At 36.8% G+C, this 19,063-nt stretch overlaps 1 protein-coding gene across 1 annotated transcript in view; it reads left to right on the forward strand.

Moving 5' to 3' along the window:
* AKAP13 (A-kinase anchoring protein 13) overlaps nt 1-19,063 on the forward strand; it is a 247,677-nt gene that overhangs the window by 63,014 nt on the left and 165,600 nt on the right. The window lies entirely within an intron of this gene.

Here is a 19,063-nt window from a genome sequence, read left to right on the forward strand (position 1 = left end):
GTAGTCTGGAAGGACCATGAGGAGATCTCAGAATGAAATGCTGCTTACAGTTATATATAAACAGTTTTTTCTTGTGTCATTTGCCAAGCTTATAACTTTCCTAGTCAAGCTAGACAGAAGGTTCTTTGCAGAAAGTTTTCTGATGGGTGGTACAGATACAATGGTGGTAGGAGGGGCACTCTTCTTCTCAAATGAGCTTTGGATACCTGAGCTCTCCTATGACAGTATTTCAGAGAGTGATATGTCCCACTCCTTCGCACTTCCCATCTGGCCCAATGATTGGATTCATTCTGCTGTTTGCCTCATGACCTCAGAAGGAGACACCTTGTTCCAGAAGTTGAAACAATTAACTCTGTATAACTATCGTGAGGTTTAAGTGCAGTTTCTCCAAATTTAATTTTATAGCTCAGAGTTTTTGTGGGGAAGCAGAGTTGGTTAAGGGATGCCTCCCAAATGGAGAAATAAATTATTACAACAGCTTCATTATGTGCTTGGAGGGTATGTCACAAGATTGCTATTGCACCACAGTTTAAGGAAATTAGAGTGTGTTTATTCTTGGAGAAGATTTTTGTTTGCTTGCTTTGAAGTACTACCTCTGTGACAGTGGGAAAGTCACTTATCTTCTTTTGAAAGGGAGACTAGTAATGGAAAACCAACTTGAGAAATCTCCAAATAGAGGACTCTGATAGGAGAGTATGAGCACTTTGCTGCAGAGCTAACTTTACCCTTAAGTTGAATTCTTCTGGGCTTTTACTGTTCTGAAGCCTAGAGGAAGTGCTGAGTCATAATTAGCAATTGAAAATGGTAAGGAGGTGATTTTACTAAATCCTTCAGTCTCACTGTAATACTAGGAGACTTTACTAGAATTTCAGTTGTTAAAGGTCTGGAAAGATCATAGCTTTGCTTGATTTTTCCCCTTTCTTCCTCATGTCCTCTCTTTGTAGAAACATGCATAACATATAATTTATAATTTTACCATTTTTAGGTATGAGATTCTGTGGCATTAAGTACATTCGCAATGTTATTTAACCAGCACCACTATTCATTTCCAGGACTTTTTTTTCTTAATCACTCCAAACAAAAACTCTACCCATGAGGTACTGACTGCCCATTCACTCCCTTTATCCCAACCTGATAACCTCTACTCTGTTTTCTGTCTCTTAGAATGTGTTTATTCTAGTTACTGCATATAAGTGGAATCATGCAACATATGTCTTTCTATATCTATTGTCCTTCACGTAGCATAATGTCCTCAAGGTTCATACATGATGTAGCATGTCAGAGTAATGTATATTTCAAAATCACTAAAATAATAGATTTTAAAAATATTTTTATTTTAAATATGTTTTTTTTTTTTGAGTTGGAGTCTCACTCTGTCGCCCAGACTGGAGTTGCAGTGGCCGCTCCTGGCCACCGCAGCCTCGACCTGCTGGGCTCCAGCGATCCTTCCACCTCAGCCTTCCAAGTAGCCGGAACTACAGGCGCGCGCTACCACACCCGGCAGATTTTTTATTTACTGTAGAGATGAGGTCTCTCCAAGTTACCCAGGCGGGTCTCGAACCCACGGGCTCAGGCAATCCACTCACCTCAGCCTCCCAAAGCATATTTTAAATATGTGGTGTACAATTCAGGATTAGGTTTACAAATGTTCATTATGCAGTTTCCTTTGTTGATGAGGTGTGCCCTCTCTACCCTGGCAATAATAGATTTTAAATGTTCTCACCACAAAAATATAAGTGAATGGATGGATATGTTACATAGCTTGATTTAATCTTTCTGCAGTGTGTATCTATATCAAAACATCACATTGTAACACACACACACATATATACATATATATACGTGTATACACACACATACACACATATATATCTATATAATTATTTGTCAATAGAAAAAAACATAGTCTAAAGGTGGAAACAGGCCAAATATCCATCAATAGATAAGTGGAGAAACAAAATGGTATATACACATATAATGGAACACTATTCAGCCTTAAAAAGAAAATGTAAAGTTTATATTTCACAGATGTAACTCAGATCCGGGGAGGTAAAGTGATTGGATTAGGGTAGCAAGCCAAATTTCCTAAGAGACTGTCCAGAGCTCCTTCCACTCCTGGGATTCTTAACAAGGGGCCCAAGAATAGACTTCATGGGGTCTGTATCCCCTGAAATTATAGGCAAAAGTTTATGCACATTCTTTTCTGAAAAGTTTGTGAGATTCGCCAAGAGACTTGTTAAGAAGAATTGCCATACTACATGATGTCTTTCTAACGGTTTACTAAAATATTTAGATTTCGGGTGTCTGAACCCATCATCTTTATTTTTTATTAGATTTTTCCCATGTAGACCAATCTTTTTATTGCCTCTTTTCAATTAGTATAAAAATTGAAGTGTGACTATGTACATTTTACATTTATTAAATAACTATTTACATTCTACTCTTAACTGGGAAGCCAAACGTAATATTTTTTTATAGCCCTCCCAAAATATATTTGTTTTAATTATATGCTTTTTCCTTTCTAATTTTTTATTTGGGAGGTGGGGGGTCATTTGGAGGGTATTGTGCTGGTTAGGGCCAAGTTATTTTTGTGATTCTGTGTTCAAGGCTTATTTTGATTGATAGTCTGTTTTTATAAACTGAGTCTTACTTATGTATAATCATGATTACACTTATGTGAAAATGTGATTTGGCATTCTTGGAGATAGAAGGATTCTTTAAGAACTCTGTCTAGAGAATTTTTGAAATTGATATTAAGTCCCACCAGGATAGTAATCACTATTCAGGATGTTTTTGACAGTTTCTCTTTTCTGTAACCCATGAGTGTTAACTTTCGCTTAGTTCAGTGACAGAGAAGGAAGAGGTTTTGTTGCTCTTTCACTTTAGCTGATATTTTGATCTTATATTTTATGGATGCATTTGTGATCTGAAAATTCTTTTTAAATAGAGGTTACTAGTCCTACCTGAGAAATTTTAACCCCTGAAGGTACCCAGAACATCTACACCTACTTCTGCTTTAGGTAGACAGTTGTCTTCCCCAATATGAGGACCCCAGCCAATGTCACCTAATAAATTAGTGATGGAGAGAGTAGGAACAAACCCCAGTTTGCAGGCTTTTGGTATAGTGAGTGCCAGGAGGTGACATTAGATGATTGTGACATTGTAGTCATCTAAGAAGAGAATATTATCAGATCTGACTGATATCTCACTCACACATCACAAAGACGGAATCTTGGGACCTGGATCACTTGTGTGGAGGAGGGACAGAGAATAAGAGGCAGCTCAGGTAGTGACTAAGTGTACAACCTTGGAAGTCAAATCTAATTTACATTTTGACTCCCCTATTTTTAGCTATATTAATTCAGACATAGTAAGTACTTTCCTCTCTAAGATTTGACTTCTTTATCTGGTAAATAGAGGATAATAATGTCTGCTTCCTGAAATAATAAGCAAGTGTCTGGTGTATGCAGTGTGAAAAATCACAGCTTATTTGTCATACAGATTCTGGTTACTCATGGGCAAATAAGGGTGCTAAAAATATTCCAACTTTAAGAAAGACAGTGCGGTATGGTGGAATTGCTTAGGGATGGAGAGCTTAATTAAAATCTAACCCTCCCTATTTATTAGTCTGTATGTCTTGGAAAAAGTCACCTATCTATTTTGAGTTTCAAGTTTCTCCTCTCTTATGGGTAAGACCTTTTCTGCCTACATCTCACAAGGTTGTTGAAAACTAAATGAGATTTGTACAAATACTTTGTTAAACTCTAAGGTGCTTTGGTTGAGAGTTTTAAATAAGTATATAGTAATGACATTGTAAAATTAGCATTAACTGATCAAGGACATTCAAACTCCAATTGATTAGTCTACTGAATATCTTTTTTGGGGCGTAGTATTTATTGTAGTTCTCTATGAATTAAAGTTAGTAGAGCAGTTGGGAGAATTGTTGTTAAACAAGTTAGTTTTGAATCTAGTGTCTGTCTCTGTGAAACTGTACAATCGTGGGTGATTCACTTCACCTCAGTGCCCTTTTTGTGACATGAGAAGAATAAGCAGGCTGTCTTCAGTAGGTTGCTTTGAGAAATAGGTGAAAGAATTTATGTAACGAGCATAACTCAGTGACTGACATAAATGTTATTATTGCTTCTTTCCTTAATTTTCCTTACCTTTTAATGCCTGTATCAACTTTTCATACATTAAGGACATTTTGCCAAAATCTTTAAGTATTTTTAGACATCATTTGGATGTCCGCACTTGATAAGGGTTTGAAATTATTCCCTAGTGTAACACATATATATCACTTTGAATAAAATTAGTTTGGCTCTCTGATACATGCTGTGATATTGATGCCTGTAGATTAACAGAACAAGGAATTCTAGATTGATAAAAAACCACTTATAATGCTGCTACTCTTACAGGAAGAGTTTTTTTTTTTTTTAAGAATTTTAACTCTGAAGTGTTGGCATGCAATGATGAAATATTTTAGTTGCCTTAAGAGCCAATTAAAAAATATGTCCTAATGAATGTTATCTCATTTTCAGTATTAGTTCAACAGATCTCTATTTATCAAGTGCCTACAGTTGGTACATTACAGATATTATTTCAACATTACAACAACCTTTTGAAATAGGCATTATCTCTGTTTTACAGATGAAATACAGAGACTCAGAAAATTAAAGTAACTGGCCCAAAACTACATAGAAAGTGGTAGAGCAACTATTACACAGACATCTGTAGAATTCCAAGGCTCATATTTTTCCCTCTACAAAAAATTGAAAGGGAAAGAAGAGACTTAGGAAGATACTACTGTAATACAGGCTAAAATGGTCCTTAAGTGTAAAGGGTTGCATGTTTTCCATTTAATCTAGCCTTGATCTTTTCTGAGGAAAATATAATAACTTTATATTACCCATGATGTGATTTTTAAAGTATGGTTGGTTATATTCAAACTATCTGTTTACATTTTCATTCTCATGGCAGCTCCCATAACAGTGAATAGGGAAAGTATTGTCATCTCTATTTTGTAATTGGGGAAACTGAGGCCAGAGAGATGAAGTGTTGCTCCATGTAACAAATACAGTCTCAAAGTCCAGTGATCTGTCCAGGTTGAGATGACACGTATAAACGTGCATACCCAGCCTGGAAGGTACTCAGTCATGGTTTATAGGCAGTGTTGACCCCTCTCAAAGGGTTTATGCCTATATGTTCTCAAGTCCTTTTATCAAGACACTTGCACTTGAAACCTGGGTTTAGGATTAGGCTATAGAATAGCTACTCAAGTGCACATATTTCACAAGTGCTATTGAGCAAGATGTTCTGTCAACACAGTGATTACCTTTTTAGGGTCCTCTTCAAGTGCTTTACAAGTGGATCCTCAGTAGCCCATCTGGTACAAAACAAATTTGGAGCCTTTGCTTTTGCTTAGAAAGGGAAAGGATGAAAGAAATGTACAAACTTACCTTTAAAATCATAGCCAGAGAGCAGGATTCGGGATGACTTGACATTTCTCTGTCCTAAGTCCCATTTATCAGTCTGTCCATCTGTCCATCCATCTGACCTCCATTATCACTGTGTGATCTAGGTTTTTGTGCTTTGGTGAAGAAGTGGTAGAACTGAGTGAAAACCAGATAGGAGACACTAACATTTGCTGAAAATCATATACCCGCTTTTTCAATATTGAATACGGTGTTGCTTTGGTGTTCTTATTTAAAACTTCTCAACAAACCTCTGATGTATAGTTAGTACAGTCAGTATTCTACACATGAGAAAAACAGATTCAGAAAGGCTAAGTAGCTTGCCCAAGGTCCTGTAATTAGTAAGTACCATTATCCACAGCCCATCTTTAGGTTCTTTTCAGACTTATTGATAGAATTTTGTAAGGAGGCATGTTTGGTGTCTTTGTCAAGTTTTTAATATTTAATATTTTTTAAGCCACTCATCTAGTAATATCAGAATTGCTGTGTCTGGCAACATGCTAAATGCACTTTCTGAGGATATTGTATTTATGTAACAGCAACTCTTGTTGCCTTTTATTATATTTGTTGCTAGGCATTTTGCTCAAATGCTTATATATTTATCCTCTCCCCAACCCTTTGGGAGTGTCATATTATCCTTATTATACAAGGAAATAGCCACAGCTGGTAAGTGATGGAACAGTCATCTGAACCAGGATGTACCTCCAAAGCCCGTGAACTTTTACACTGCCTTGAACTTTCTAAGAAGATGGGTAGGTGTTGAAAGTTGGTTGGGATCACAAGACCTTTCCAAGCATCTTGTTTCTCTACACTTCTTTTCTCTTCCTACTATATTTGGCAAATAGCCTGAGTATGTGTTCATTTTCCTGTGTAACATTTAGGCCTCAGAGATTTTTTTTTCAGAGTTGTGAAATTATACAGCTTAGTCTGTGTTTACAACTTGTCTATGGCAATACCATGTGATTTTTTGAAAGCACTTGTTTCTGACTACATTAGGCTTGAAGAAAATATGGATTCAGATTATAGGGCTTGATAGTTACATATGAGAAGATGAAGGATCAGTTGTCACCTTCTGCCCTCTAAAAACTATATGCTGTTAGTAACTATTATTTATTGTTGTTGTTGTTGTTGTTGGAATTTCACTCTATCACCCAGGCTGGTTGCAGTGGCATGCTTGTGGCCACCACAGCTTTGACCTGCTGGGCTCAGCTGATCTTCTGCTTCAGCCTTCCGGGTAGCTGGAACCACAAGTGTGAACCACTATACCTGGCTAATTTTTAAAAAATTCTTTTGTAGAGCCAAGTGCCCAGGCTGGTCTCAGACTCCTGGGCTCAGACAATCCTCTCACCTTTGCCTCCCAAAGTGCTGGGATTATAGGTATGAGCCACCACACCTGGCCTACATATTATTTTTATTTGGTCATTTCTAAAGTTTCCTTAAAGGCATACCAATAGGAAGAATAACTTGAAAATTTTACCTGCTTTTATTATTAGCAGAAGTGAAAGTGACCCTTAAGCAAAGAAAAAAGAAATAGGTATGTTGATTATACATTGTGGCTAAAATCAATATTTGACCAAAGCTGAATATCACTAGTGCAAAATAAGTTGTATAATATAAGAATGAGTCAGTAAAAAATATAACTAATTCTTTACATTTATTAAAGTTTAATAGTTCTGTTTTAAAATTTTGACCTTATAATACAAGAACAATAATTTTTCAGCATTACCAGCTTCTAGATTTCTCTTGATTCATTAAACAGTATACATACTTTCTACTGGCCCATCAGTACTACCTGTCACTAGTTGGGCTAGAAGTATATTTTCTAGAAGTAATTTTTTATTAAGATTCTTTGTTTAACAAATCAAAAAAGTTTTTTCACTGCTGAAATTGGTTAGCATTGTAGAACAATCATTTTGGCAAGGTTTTGCTTAAGTCTTTAGCGTACATAGACGTAACTAAAAGCAGAAGATCAGCTGAGCCCAGCAGGTCAAAGCTGTGGTGGCCACAAGCATGCCACTGCAACCAGCCTGGGTGATAGAGTGAAATTCCAACAACAACAACAATAAATAATAGTTACTAACAGCATATAGTTTTTAGAGGGCAGAAGGTGACAACTGATCCTTCATCTTCTCATATGTAACTATCAAGCCCTATAATCTGGATCCATATTGTATTCTTGAAGAGTTGTATTCTTGAAGTATTCTTATTAAAGTCTGTTGTTTTGGCATTTGATTAATGAAAACAAAATATATTCGGAGTACCTAATTTTCTAATACTTTTTGTACATTTATATATGGATTAAATATGATTTATCATAGTTTTATACATGATTTTGGCCGTTTTTTCTTATAAAATTTAGAGGTGGCAGTGCTGACATCCTACTTTTAAATTTTTTCTTATGTGAATAATTATAAATATGAGGGAACCCCCCCCAAAAAATAGGAATAACTTTTTTGTTGTGGAGGGGAAAGACTGGCCTCTTATATTATACTCAGAACTTGGTCCTCTAAATCAAACAGCCAACCAAAGTTTTTATCTGGGGGTTTTGAGAAGGTTGCATCATGGTTTGTGGAAGAAATGTCTCCAGTTGTGGCAAACAGGTGACTGGCTCTTCCACCATGACAATGCACCTGCCCACACAGCACTGAGTGTTCAGCAGTTTTTAACCAAAAATAACATGACACTCATTGCCCACCCTCACTGTTTTCTGGATCTTGTCCTGAGCAACTCTCTTCTGTTTTCCCAATGAAAAAAGTCTGCAAACGGAAGGTTTTGCCAGTTTGGAAGAGGTGAAACAAAAAATTGGCAGAGGCATTCAAAGGCATCAAAATTTACAAGTTTAGCCGGGCTCAGTGGCTCAGCCTGTAATCCCGTGCCTTTGGGAGGCTGAGGTGAGTGGATTGCCTGAGCCTGCGGTTCGAGACCCACCTGGGCAGCGAGACCTCATCTCTACAATAAATTAAAAAATCAGCCGGGTGTGGTAGCGCATGCCTGTAATTCCGGCTACTTGGAAGGCTGAAGCGGAAGGATCGCCGGAGTCCAGCAGGTCGAGGCTGCAGTGGCCTGGAATGGCCACTGCACTCCTCTGGGAGACAGAGTGAGACTCCAACTCAAAAAAAAAAATAAAATAAAATTACAAGTTCAAAAATTGTTTTGAGTAGTAGAAAAACTGTCACAATAGGTGTATTGCATCAGAGAGTATTTCAAAGGTAACTGAAGTTTAAATATGTAAGAATACACAACTTTTTTATAAGTAAGTTCCGGGTTTTTTTGGGTACCTCCTCGTGGAACTTTTCCTTGAAACACCTATAGCCTAAATGGAATAAAATATCTACAATTTAAAAAAGTTATTCTACTTAATGTTTATTTACTGTTATGATGCTAGTTAGCAAACAGTTAATCAAAACTCTAATTTTTATATAATCTAATATTTATAATTCTTCTTCATACCATTTAAATTTTTATAAACATTTATTGGCTTAAGAAAGATTAAATGTTCTTCTAAGGTTATGTAGCCAGTGCACACTCTCTTAATATTTATATTAACTGTCAAACTATCCATTTGAAAACTCTTGTTTTTGCACATGACATGAATAGTTTTTACAGTTACTGATAATGGTAGCATCTTACTCTTAAAATAAATATTTTGTGCTTTAACTGACCAAGAGAATTTCTGCATAAAAAGCATATAAGGAGATTTGTACTTTAGACTATGTAGAGAATGCTTATAGAATACTCCTTATTTTAATAGTAGTTCTTGTATTGGTGTTGCTACTTCACTGATGAAACTTCACTGATATGATGGTAACCTTTGCGATCACTTGATTATCGATCACATAAATGTTCAGTAGGCATCCAAATATTTGGCCTTAAAAAATGGCAAAGTTGAATTTGGGTGTATCCCTTTTGTTTAGCATCCCTAGGCCTCAGTTTCTTCGTCTGTAAACTGGGGGAGAAATAATACTTACCTTATAGATCTGTTGGGATTAAATGAGAATATCTTTATAAAGTTCTTAGAAACTTATGTCCCTTTATTTGGAGGGTTAGATGGAAAATTCATCAGAAATATTTCAGTTTTGTGTGAATGTGACATCTCTTTTCACCACCATCCAGTTTCTGACTTATTGTTTGTTTCCTATTTAGCCTCATGTCATAATTATAGTACTGTCCCTTGAAACAGCAGGGAAATTGAGCCCTATTTTTCTCTCCTATTTTTGAAGAGTAAATAGTGATAGGTGATGTAGGGTAGTTGCCTTATAGTTACCCCACTAGTAATTAGTTTTTTTTTTTAAATCTAGTGCTCAGCACTTCCTTCTTGCTCACTAGAATTATACTAGCCCTTTAGTATACAATGTAGTCACAGTTTATTGAGCATTTTGAGTGGCCAGATACTCAACTCTCACTGCATCTGTGTTTATTTGATCATCACAACAAACTTAGTATTCCCACTTTATTACTGAGGAAACAGAAATGTAGAGAAAGTCCAGTCACTAGTCCAAAATCACACACGTGGTAATGCCAGAGTAAGGAATCAAAGTCTGTCTAACTCTCTAGCTTATGAAACCATTATCTTATAAAACTCTTTCAGTTATTTAAAAGTACAAAATTTAGAACACTGATACTGATACACAGAAGTTGCTCAAATGATGTGCCTTGTTTCCTTCTCTTTGCATTCTCTTTATGTTAATTGTTAAGGGCAGAATGACAGTTCTATGCACTCCTCTTCCCAAAAAAGGAAGGAAGGGAGAGGAAATCTTAGAGTTTCGGTGATAAAAATATCTAGTGGATCTGTGTGTACATAAATCTGAACATAACTAGCTTAGCAGTGCGTTTTCTACAGATAATCTATTCTGTCATTTTGATCAGCAACCTCCCTCCCTCCCTCCCCCCAATCCCTTCCTGGTATTTAGCCTCTCCAACCCCATATTAGTATAGTTGTGGGTGATTTTGTAGACCTCATTGAGGTTTGGTGCTGTTATGGTGATGTGGTTTCATGAAGATATTGCAGTAGCTCTCAAAGAAGGAACTAGGTGCTGCAGTTCCTTGTCAGAAGTAGACTAAGGGCAAAACACGCCTTTTGGGAGGGGTGATTTGGCTGCTTTCCTTTACCTTTAAAGCTGTAGTCTGAAGCCAGAACCGAAATAGAATGGGTTTGAGATATTCGTGGTGCTTGGGCAGCCCTGTGTGAGTATCAGCTTCCAAACTGATGCACCATTTGTTAATCTCCATTGTTTACTTTCTGACATTTTTTCTGGCTTTTGCTGTAACTGAACAAGAAGCATCTTTGGACTTTCCCTGAATGACTAACGTTGTTAGGACCAGAAAAATATTTTTCTCTGAAGTTAGCTTGACTACATTTTACGTGTATGTTACCATTAAGTTCAATTTTTTTCCTGAATTGCAACATGCTAGGCAAGGTAAGACGACCTGTTGATTGTTGATAGTTGCATAGCAGCTAGAATGCTGGGAAATTAGTTGAAATTCACCCTAGATTTATTGAATTTTGTTTACTACATACTTTATTTTAACCTAGTCCCCTTCTTTTTATAAGATTTGGATTTGCATTTTAGACTACATACAGAGCAAGTCAGAATTCTCTACACACTTTATGTTGTAGGTATCGTCTGGAACCTTTGTATGTGCACTTCCTTTTAGAGAATGTGCTTTTGAAAGTGGTTTTGTTGTTTAAGCTACAAGTGCTTAGTAGAATGTCTCTTAATGCCATTTTCAAATGTAATCCACAGAAACATTTAGCTTTTAGCTTTTCTTTCTGCTCATTAATCCACATAAATTACTACACTGGATTGCTTTGGAATAATATTTTTTGGAGTGAGTTTAACAATTTATATTTTAAGCCTTTATTCAGCCCTTAGCTCTGTGAAACTATGGTTGATTTACGTAAACTCCATCAATATGCAGAACATTGGCTTTGTCACTTGAAAGATTAAATATGATATTTAGGACAAATGTACTCTGAAAAACTGGATTCTGCTTTATAGTTGTAATTTTATTATGTACTGTGATTTGTTCCTGATATTTCACATTTGATTCAGGGAAACCTTGTCAGCAAAAATTACAAAAGCTCTTTGTGACATGACTGTTACAGTTGATATTTGAATGCTTTTGGTTTTAATAACAAAAGTTATAATACTAAAGATTGGTTGGGACTGAACTTCTAAACTACCCTTCAGTATTATTCAATTGGTTTTCAGCTCTGCCCAGACCTGTATGTGAAGTACACCTTTGGGAGAAAAATGAAACCTTGTCCAGTGAATCTGTAGCTGGTGCTACACAACCATGGTCCTGTCTATGCTGTATTTTTTCTCTTTCCTGCCAGTAGCCTGGCTTCTTAGGATCTTGTCACATTAAATTATGTTTTTCTAGTAATTCATTTTTACAATCTTCATTTCTTTAACGAATTGGAAAGTTAAAAAAAATATCATAAGTAATTTGAGAAGTTCTCCTCTGACCCACCTAATTTATTTAATGTACAGTGCTGTTGTTAGGGAGAATAGATCAGTGTTGTGTATTTCTTTGGCAAAAGCAGCAAATTAGAGGAAAAAGTCATTTCTAGTTTGTGCAGAGGATATGGTCTGTTTATGATTACCTATTTTATTAATATAACTGCTTCTTTTTTTTTTTGAGTTGAAGTCTCACTCCTTTGCCCAGGCTGGAGTGCAGTGGCACGCACGCTCACAGCCACCCCAGCGCCGACCTGCTGGGCTCCGGTGATCCGGAACTACAGATGTGCACGACCACGCTTGGCTATTTTTTTATTTTATTTTATTGTAGAGACGAGGTGTCACCCAGCTGCCCAGGCTGGTCTTGAACCTGTGGACTCAGTCAATCCACTCACCTCAGCCTACCAAATTGCTGGGATTACAGGCTGAGCCACCGAACCCAATCTTTAATCTAACTGCTTCTAAGTAGGGTTAATCCATTTTATAACTTATGAAAAGTGCCAATTATAAAAATACACAGGGTCATTAGAAACTTATTGTACTTTTAAAATGTGGATTCTTTTCTTGACTTTTAATGACAGTAACCTGACATAGTCAAGTGAACTGCATGCCTGAAGATAGGGATCCTGCCCTGACTCATGAGCAAACATTTCTTTTTCTTTTTTCTGAACTGGAAAAGCTAATTTACAATGTGATAACTTCATTATGATTAAAGTTATCAGTTTCTATCATTAAGAACCAATTGCTTATCCATAGATTTGTGGAATTTTCAAGTTGGAAGCCTGTTAATCAGTAGCTTTTGACGCTCGCCATTGAGTTGGAGTTACAGATTCATATGTAGCTCTTAATCTTTGTATCACAAAGTTTCAAGTAATTTTCGGTATAATACTGGAAGAAATGATTTTGTTTTGTGTTTTGGCTCCATGAGAAAGCTGAAGAAACTCTGACATTTTAAAGATGTTTACCTCATGTTTACCCTGTTTACCTCACCCTGTTTACCTCATGTCTTGGAAATTAGACTTTTTTTTTTAACTGATCTGTTTTCTGTTATCTGCTTGAAGTTACTTTATCCAGGTATATCATTATTTCCAAGTTTCAGGTTATTTTGTGAGCATTTCTCTTTCCTGTTCTCATTACCACTGTTGATCTTGGTCAACAGTGGTAATGCTCTCACCTACAAAATAATTCTGGAGTTTCTTAGTCTCATTAAGCATCATTAAGCACTAGGTATGTAGAGGACAGTAAGGAGTTAGTAAGCCAATTTTGTCATGGACTAGACAAAATCCGTTCTGACAGAGATCAAACTAACTTGTGTATAAACATAAATCCAAATAACATTTAAATAGAAATCTTTATTTAGCCTCTGATAGTCACTTAGATTATCTAAATCATTTAGGGAGTGAGAGGGTTGTAAAGAGAAAGTGCATTACTGAGTGAGTAGAGATTATCTGGGATTGTTTCTTGGGTGAGGATCTATTTGAAGTGCCTGGTTTTGGTCTGGGGATGAACTAAATATAACTGTTGGAATCTAAGCTTAGTCTTCTGTGTCATAGTTTATTTTTCCTGTATTTCTTTCAAGTAGCTCTCTATGACACCTGCTGTCTCTATCTGATTTAGGCCAACAGGAGGAATAATTATTTTTTAAGAGATAAGTTATACATAATAATATTACTTATAATGCCACCACCAAAAGACAGGTTTATTTCACTATCGGATGTTACCTTCACTTTGTATAGAGTTTTTAAAACAGTTGTAGCTGATAGTCCAATTTTGCAGACTATTTTCATTTTATGATATTCTTATCTATTTCTATGGTCTTTATTTTTGAAGCCCCATAAAATATTTTATTACACATTTATTATTAATATTTTGTTTATTACGTGTATCTTAATTCTTAAAAAGTCAACCATTTAACAGATGTTGATTAAACACTAAAGCTCTAATAAATGCTGGAATAAGCCTCATCTTTTTTGTTTTGTTTTGTTTTGTTTTTTTTAGTTGGGGTCTCTCACTCCGTCTCCCAGACTTGGAGTACAGTGGCAGCTCATGGCCCCCCAACCCGGCCCAGCCTCATCTTTTACTTACTGGTTTTTGCTTCTGTTATTTTCTTAGGATAAATTTCAAGGAATTCTGTAATTAGGTAAAAGTATATAAAACTTGCAACTCTGATATTTATTGCAGTGTTGCTGGCCTTAGCACTGCTTATCTTTTCTAAATCAGCTGTCATTGTAGGTGTTTTACAACCTTAGCTGTGTATTAGAATCACCTGAGGATTCTAATTACACATTAGACTCTCCTGGGGAACTTTAAAAACCACTAATGCCTGAGGGTTGCCTCTAGAGATTTTGATTTAATTGGTGTGAGGTGTGATCTGGATATCAGGATTTTTAAAAGCTCTCTAGGCAAATCCAAAATGCAGTTTAAGGTTAAAAGATTGCTTTAGTGAGAAAATTGTGCTAAAAATTGCACCCGAAGATTAATTCCTAAGAGTTATTTGTTGAATTAGGTTGATTCAGTAAGAGAAATCAACTAAGTACCTTGATCACATTAATAAATATTCACATGTCAGTCTGGTATTAAATTGATTTGACTGTAATTTTAATTTATCCTCTGAATGTTGACTTATTAGCTATTCATGCGTGTGTGACTAATGACAGTATACTGAAAAGTACTTTTTAAGGATCCTAAAGGCCATGCAGTAACGTGGGACCAAGAGACACACTTTGGCTATTAGAGGAATGTGGTATTCCAGAAGTCATAGTGGTATTGGGTAAGGGAGCTGAAGTACCCTTCTGAATAAAAAGCAAGAGAGATAAATGACCGTGGAAAGTATGAACTAACTATTCCTTACATCCATAATGCACTGTGATCTAAAACTTGAACACTAATCCCCCAAATTGTGTATTTTAAAAAATTATTTTAGTTTCATTTGTTTGCTTTCTCTGACACAGTACAGGCAGCAGAGGAAGTTTGTGTGGTGGTTTGTGTCAGCCCAAATCCTGGCTCCGTTACTTAGTAGCTATTTGGCAACTTACTACATTTCTCACAACTTCAGTTTCCTGATGATCTGCAAATTGGGGAAATAATATTCTCCTTCACAGCATAGCTAATAGAATAAGTGAGATGATATGTAAAATGCATAGCTCAATATCTGATGCTATTGAACAATGAATAAATATTAAAAGTAGAAGAAAGCTGTCATGGTGTGTACCACCCTTGTTTGAGGAAGGAAACAGAAACCAGAATTTAATTAGTTATTAGTAATGTATATTAAGAATTTTTGTATATCTCCATTTGTATAACTTTAATCCTTATAACCATTCTATATGAAAACTGATATTATTTCTACTTTTCTTTAAAAGGATGAATAAACTCTGACTCCTACAAGCTAAATAATTTGTTTCCAATCAGACCATGGTATAAATGGGATTCTACTCAGACCCCAACACCCATGGTTTTCTCATACCCTGTGATGGAGCCTCCAGGGAAGCCTCAGTTCAACATAATTAGATAAGTTCGTAGTGAGTTGATATGGTATTTTTTTCTCCCATTGGGAAAGGTAGGTGCTGATTGGAGTCAGTTTTGTAAACAATATGGTGAACAACTATTGTCCTTCATTTGAGTAAAATGTGCTCATTTCGAAAACAGCTAGACAAGGAGAATTTGGGCTAGGCAGTTTGTCCTACATTTTGTCCGAATCTCATCAACGCTCATCCGTCTATTGACTAATTCAGCAGATGGTGGACTTTGGAACTTTTTATCAGGGAATATTTGTGTGTTAAAAAATGTTCTAGCCAGGTTCGGTGGCTCAGCCTGTAATCCCGTGCTTTTGGGAGGTTGAGGTGAGTGGATTGCCTGAGCCCACGGGTTTGAGACCCGCCTGGGCAGGAGAGACCTCATCTCTACAATAAATTAAAAAATTAGCCGGGCGTGGTAGTGTTCGCCTGTAATTCCAGCTACTGGGAAGGCTGAGGCAGAAGGATCGCCGGAGCCCAGCAGGTCGAGGCTGCAGTGGCTTTTTGGATTTCTTTACCACCCTTACTTTTAAGCCATTACTGCACTGTGCTGGGTTGTACTAGAATTGCTTCTTTAGGTGATCTGTCCCTTCACAGAGAGTGATGATCTCAAACCATTTTAAACATCTTAAGGAAAACTGGAGAATAGTCCTACTCTTACTGCTCTGAAGTGAAATCCCCCCACAATATTTAAGTGCCTACAGTATGTCAAGAGATTGTGCTGAGCAGCAGAGAGCAGCAGGTAGGAAGATACACAGTCCTGTTCTCAGTAGGGGTTGAGGATGAGTAAGGAGATTGTCATAGTGCAGCGCAGCAAGTCTTGCTGAGTTTGGAGGAGACTGCTCCTGTAGGTGTGCTGAGAACTAGGTATACTTCGAGGCTCCCAAGAATGTTTGAAAACAGTATAAATTGCTTTATGAGGAGATTGAAAGTTTCAAAAGTAATCATGGTATCAGCTTTTTATATCTTGAAGTCTGTTGTGGGATCTGGTTGAATGTGACAATCTTAAGAGATTTCAATACTCCCTGATATAATAGTAATGAAATAGTACCTGTACTGCATAATTGCCACAGTTGGTGGTAAATACTCTCTCCTTTCTTCAGAGTAATAGTTTTCTCATTGGGATTTAAAAAAAAAAAAAAAGGAAAGTAGTGGGAATTGTTTTGGTGCCTCTTAATTCACCAGCTGAAACAACCAAAATTTCGACTACATTTGTAGGTATGCTTTTCTGTTCTGCCAGATTTGATTCCATTATAATAAAATCTTTGTGCACATTTTCCATGGTAAATTTTAGATACCCAGGCAGTCTTTTCCACAGTGAAAGTAAAAGGCTGAGGAACAACTTAATTACTAACTAGACATAGGAAGGGCTTCTAATCAAGAGAATGTGGAGTAGTCAGTCTACAAGTCCAAAGGAGGCAGAGTGAGGAAAATGACTCCAAGATGGGAACTGTGGTAGTCATACATAAAGATATTCTGTACTTTGGGAATTACAGAGCATTTAGATGCACCTAGGGTTCTAGTCATGAGCCTCATAGCCTACGTGGGGGAGGGTGAATAGAGAGCAGGGCTTTGCTTTCCCCCTACTGGTCCCACCAGACATAGCCACTGTATTTCTGCATGTGATTTTATCTAAAAACATTCAGATAACTTAAAAGTTTGAAAACTCGTGTCTTGGATGTTTTTGTGAAAGTGCACCAAGCCACCGTCTACCGAAGTTCCTTGTGGTTCTCTGCCTAAAGCTTCTGAGCTGCTTTTCTCACAGGCATTTGCTTGGTTTGGAAACACAGGTGAATGTTAGCATTTAAGTTAAACAGAGCATACTGTGAAATCATGTGATGTTGACATTGGTTCATTTGAACTATTTGTACTATCACTACCAGTGCTTCAGACAGACAGTTGACTATACTTATACACTGTGTTATTGCTCTTAAGATGCGTGTCTTTTCAGCTGCAAAATCAGGTACATTTTGATCACAAATTTAAGGGGCACAGGTGCAATTTTATTACTTGGATATATATTGCATAGTGGCAAAGTCTGAGCTTTTAGTGTAACTATCACCTGAATAATGCACATTGTACCCATTAACAAAATTATAACTGTTATGAGGAGAAAAAGGCAAGCTGTGTGCATGTGGTTTTTGGGAAGGAGGGAGATAGTGAGCGAAGTACTCATTTTCTGTGTTGGGAAGTCAGTTTGCAATGCATCATCAATCTCAATTCCCACATTTCTGTTCTGTGTGCGTGTCTGACTCTGCTTTGTGAATTCATTGTTTAGAGATGCATAGTTTTTATATAACATGGTCCCAAAATGTTAGGCAAGATTTCATTTGTTCCTTGGCCAAAAAAAAAAAAAAATAGTAATAACGAGAAATTTTTTGTGTACTCTTACTTTTGTGTTATGTACTGACTTTGGATCTTAAATTCTTAGTAAATTGCAACTCCAGTAGACTTAAAGAAGTTGTAAAGAAGTTCAGTAAGGGGGCTGAAACAAAGATTTAAATAGCTATTGAAGAACCCAAAGATGATTTTTTTTTTGTAAAGCCACAATACAGTAATATAATAAGGACCTTGTGTATTCAGAGGGGAGAAAAGATCCAATGTCAGCAGAGAGAAGAATGGAAAAAGAGATAAAGAAGCCAGATTGAAAAAGACTGAAGGATGGGTGGATTTAGGGTAGGCTGGCATCTCTAAGTGATGAGGTGTGGTTTGGGAATGGACATTGGCAATTCTGCAGAATAGGTTATAACGTGAATTGTGGCTGGGAAAGAACATCAATGAATGTGGAGAACTCTGATGGCCAGGTAGGAGAGTTGTTGGTGAGCATGGTCTATGAAGTCTCCATCATAAAGGGACAATTTTAGTTTTGACTCTGCTTATTAGCTGGGTGGCCTTGGCCATGAAGTTTTGTGACCCTTTGCTTTATATATCTGAATAGTGGAGATAGGTTGCTTTGTGGAATGAATTAAGATGGAAAGAGAAAGCCTAAATGATGCAGGTGCTCATAATACGTGTTTCATTTCATATGCAAAAAGAACAACAAAAAAGTTTTGCAGAGCAAACTTTTGAGCAAAAGAATGATGTTACTGTTGCTTTGAAACAATTACTTCCGCTAGATTGGAGGGTGGTAAAGGCCCAAGGACAGTCCACCTGTAACTAGAGTGGTTGTAAGAGTCCAAGTAATTCAACAGAGATCTGAACTAGAGCAGTGCCCGTAGTATTTGAAATAAATAGCTGAGCAAGGGAAGCATTGCAAACATAAAGTCAACAGAATGTTCCAAACGGGAAATATTGTTACTAGGGATAACAGTTGTTTCATGAATGGAAATAAGTTTGGAGTTTCTGTTGCTTTGGGAATGGGGCAACATAAAATTGAAGTTTGAAATTGGAGGGTGCCTATTGGACTCTGAGTAGTTGGAGGTGTGGGACAGGAACTAGAGAGACTTTGAGGCGAGAGAGAGATTGGGAGGGGGTGTGAATGGGGTTTGTGGGAAAGGATGAATGAAAGTAGAGTACTGAATCAGGGAGTTGACATGTGTTTACCTGTATCATATGAGAGAAGGAATGGGAGCCAGGGAGCACAGTGGATGGAAAGGATGATTCTTTGTGCATGTTA

The sequence above is a fragment of the Carlito syrichta genome, unplaced genomic scaffold, assembly GCF_000164805.1.
Source record: "Carlito syrichta isolate Samal-C Ts95f unplaced genomic scaffold, Tarsius_syrichta-2.0.1 Scaffold307019, whole genome shotgun sequence".
Lineage (NCBI taxonomy): Eukaryota > Metazoa > Chordata > Mammalia > Primates > Tarsiidae > Carlito > Carlito syrichta.